Consider the following 4022-nt stretch of genomic DNA (forward strand, 5'->3'; position numbering starts at 1 on the left):
TGACTACTCAAAGGAACATTCTTTACAATCCTGAACTTTGAACTTTCTTTGAAAACAGGAAAAACATTCTCTTGTGGAAATGAACATCGTTATTCATTTCTATCTAAGGATCTAAATTCAAATCCATTGAGTGGGAGGTAATTTGAGCCACTTTCCAACCTCTGATTAGGAACTACAAGTGAAACCAGAGGGGAAGTTTATCTAGTTAGTTAACAGAAGCTCACCCTCATCTGCTGGGGACAGCTTCATAGAACACAAAGAATTTTTTAGACACTAGAAGGATATAGAAAGTCCCTTGGATTAGAAACACTTTCAAGCCTTCATATCCATTTCCCTGCACATAATTTTTTTGTGTTGTTTTGTTTGTTACCTCCAGAGCTCTCAGAGCTCTCCAGATGCCCATCAACACCATCAGTCAACAACTATGTAAACTGTTAAATTAGTTAACAGATCTAGAATTCTCTCAAAATTGTCAGTGAATGCCTCATTCATACTGTAGGAAGCAATATAAAATAGACTAGTTAAAAAGAAATATAGTTTATCTTCAAGTTTAGACTAACTGGATCTAGATTATCCAACCACTATTAAAGGCTTCACTTCAGAGAATGAATAAAAATGGTCTGTACTTAATATGTAAGATAATCTGCATAAGACACATTTATCTCAACCTATTGATATTTGGTTTCTTGTTAAACTGCTTAAATTTTTAACTAGTTTGCTCTCTTATATAGATAAATATTCCTATTTGAAATCTTATTTACACCATTTTTTGGTGTAGGTTCACTTTCCCAAAGGCGTATCAAAGTTTAATGTCAAACTAGCCAGATATTAGATGCTATCCAGATACCTACATATTCAGATTCATCAGTGGCAAAAGTTTAGATTAAAAGACCACAAAGGGATCAGAAAAAAAATAATGGTGCATGACTCTCCTCGGGAGTCGTACAGCTACTGCAGAGCTTTCCAAACAGAACTAAGAGACCATTATAAATTCAGGACAAATGTCCTTGGACCTTAACATCAGACAAACCTCCAGCCTCCTCCTAAAAGGGCAAATTTGAAGCACCTTCCTAAGTGGCTCAAACTGACAGCTGTGAATTTACATAACCTGAATCTTGGCTTGAAGAAAGAACCACTTCCAGGAACACTTCTGCTCACTGGTTTGCTGCACAGCTGCAGTCAGGTGCAGTCTTTCAGCTTCTTTCAGCACTCCTTGGCAGTGTGTGTTGTGTCCAAGAACCGAGGTTTTAGAAGGGTGCTGCATTCAAATTCCAGTTCAGCCAATTCTTTGACTTATGTTAGTTTAGACAAGTCACCTAATTTGTCTCAAAGTCTTCATTTCTCTATGTAAAAAATTGTAATAATAATGCCCACTTGAAAGATAGTTGTAAGGGAGATAATGTTGCAAACACCTAATTCAGGGCCTAATAAGTGTGTCATAAATGGTAATTATTATTCAATAAATATTTATCCAATATCACCATTATGACCTACAAAGAATCATGAGTCAAATAAATGGAATGGAATCCCATGCTAATCATATACTCGTATTTTGAGCTCTTTACTGCAACAATCGAAGTGTAAAAAGAGGGAGTACTCACTCACTACTAGCAGGAATATCTTCTGTCAACATGCACATATAGTCCAGCACACACTGCCTGTATATGATGGCATCTTACAATATTTACATCATTACATTTATATCCTCGTACTAATAGCTTGAAACTTGGGGCACTCAATCTCCTTTCCATCTGCAGATTCAACCTCTATGCCTCCCTCATCTTTATATTTTGGTATATGGATATAGCTCAGTCTTTAGAATCAGATAGGGGTTAGATTCCTGGATCCGGTATTTAAAAGTTGTAAAATCTTGGACAAATTATTAACCTCTAAGAATTTATTTACCTCATATATAAAATTGGAATACTAATAACTCCCTTATAATGGTATTGTAAGGATTAGAAACAAATGATTGTATGTTCTTGGCTTACAGCTGGCTCTCAGTAGATGGGAGTTCTTTGTGTTATTTCTCCCTAATTCTAAGTTTTAGACTTAAACTGAGCTATTTTGGTCATTACAAGGATAGAAGTCTCATTCTGTACTTCCAGTTCTAGGCAAGATGGAGTACATGTACTTCTCCCTATTTCTCCTGCTATGTACAGTTTAAAACCATGGGTACCACTTATGAAACAAGCATAAGAAGACTCCCAAAGATAGGGAAGAAGGCAAAACCAGAATGAGAAGGCAAACCAGAGGCCTCGGGACCAGAAAAATGACAAGTGGTGACTTTTCTGAGTTTTTGCCTCAAATATCCAAAACTCAGGACTTGAGAATCTGGCAACCTGAAACCACCAGTGGGCACAGACAAAATAAGCTCCAAGAAAAGCCTGCTCTCTCTAGACAAAGGAGCAAGAAAGACACAGCCCAACAAGACAGAAAATGTCTGGACAATAACCACTCTACTCTAGACAAATATCATGGGAAATGTTGTGGCTCCACTACCACCCTTGTCAGCAAAGGCCAAATGGTGAGCTGCGACAGCCACCACCACTTGACAATAGTGAGGTACCCCTCCCAGGTGTGATGGTGTCAGGGAAAACGACTGGGAAGCAAGGACTTTCACCACTCCCAGAGCTGATGAGGCCATCTCCCCACCCCCCGTGATGTCAGTGAAGGGCCACCCCAGCAGTAATGAGGAACCTCTCTGCCTCCCATGAGGATGGTGTCAGTGGGGATTTAGGGGGGAGTCATAACTTCCACAGTCACTTAACAGTAATGAGGCATGCATCCCCACCCTGGGTGACAGTGGAGGTTGAGTGGGGAACCTGGATTTCCACCACCACTGGGCAGTAATGAGATGACTCCTGCTTTCTCTTACCAGTATGTTGTCAGAGGTATCAGTACTAAAACAGAAGATTTAAATAAGATCCAGAGTGTCACAGCATAATACCAAAAATGTCCAGGATACATTTGGAAACAAACAAACAAAAACACTCATTCTTCATATGGAGAACCAAGAAAATCTCAATTTGAATGAGAAAAGACAATCAATAGACAATCAATTATCAATACTGAGATGACACGGATATTGGAATTATCTGACGAGGATTTTATTTTTTTTAAATTTATTTGAATATTCATGAGATACAAAGCTGATTGTCCCCCCTCCTGCCCATGATGTGGGGGTCAGATTCATATTGGGGACATACCCATTACCAGAAACTGCTTTTGTACCCTTTGTCCCCTTCCAATTATCCCCCAACCTCCCTCCTCCTCCTCCTCTTCCCTCAACTTCAATTTTAGCCTTAGGAATGTTCCCTCCCTCTGTTGGATCATGGCACTACTGTGGTCTTTCTTTCCTGCCTTCCTTTCTCTCTTAGCTCCCACATATGAGTGAACACATGAGGTATTTACCTCTCTGTGCTTTGCTTGTTTCACTCAACATAAGTTTCTCCAGGTTCATCCATGTTGTTGCAAATGGGAGTATTTCATTCTTTCTTATGGCAGAGGAGTATTCTATAGTGTATATTTACCACAGTTCCCTTATCCAATCATCAAATGGATATTTAGGTTGGTTCCATATCTTGGCTATTGTAAACAGAGCTGCAATAAAAATGAGAGTGCAGGTATCTCTTCGACATGATGATTTCCATTCCTCTGGATATATACCCAGAAGAGCGATTGCTGGATCATATGGAAGATCTATCTGTAGTTGTTTGAGAAAACTCCAAATTGTTTTCCACAGTGGTTGTACTAATTTACATTCCCACCAATGGTGCAGTAGTGTTCCCTTCTCTCCACACCCTCGCCAGCATTTGTTATTCACCATCTTTTTGATCATAGCCAGTCTAACTAGAGTGAGGTGGTATCTCAATGACGTTTTAATTTGCACTTCCCTGATGACTAGTGATGTTGAACATTTTTTCATGTATCTGTTGGCCATTTGTATGTCTTCCTTTGAAAAATGTCTATTCAGCTCCTTTGCCTACTTTTTAATAGGGTCATTTATTTTTTTTTACTGT

This window comes from Galeopterus variegatus, unplaced genomic scaffold, assembly GCF_000696425.1.
Source record: "Galeopterus variegatus unplaced genomic scaffold, G_variegatus-3.0.2 Scaffold3663, whole genome shotgun sequence".
Taxonomy (NCBI): Eukaryota; Metazoa; Chordata; class Mammalia; order Dermoptera; family Cynocephalidae; genus Galeopterus; species Galeopterus variegatus.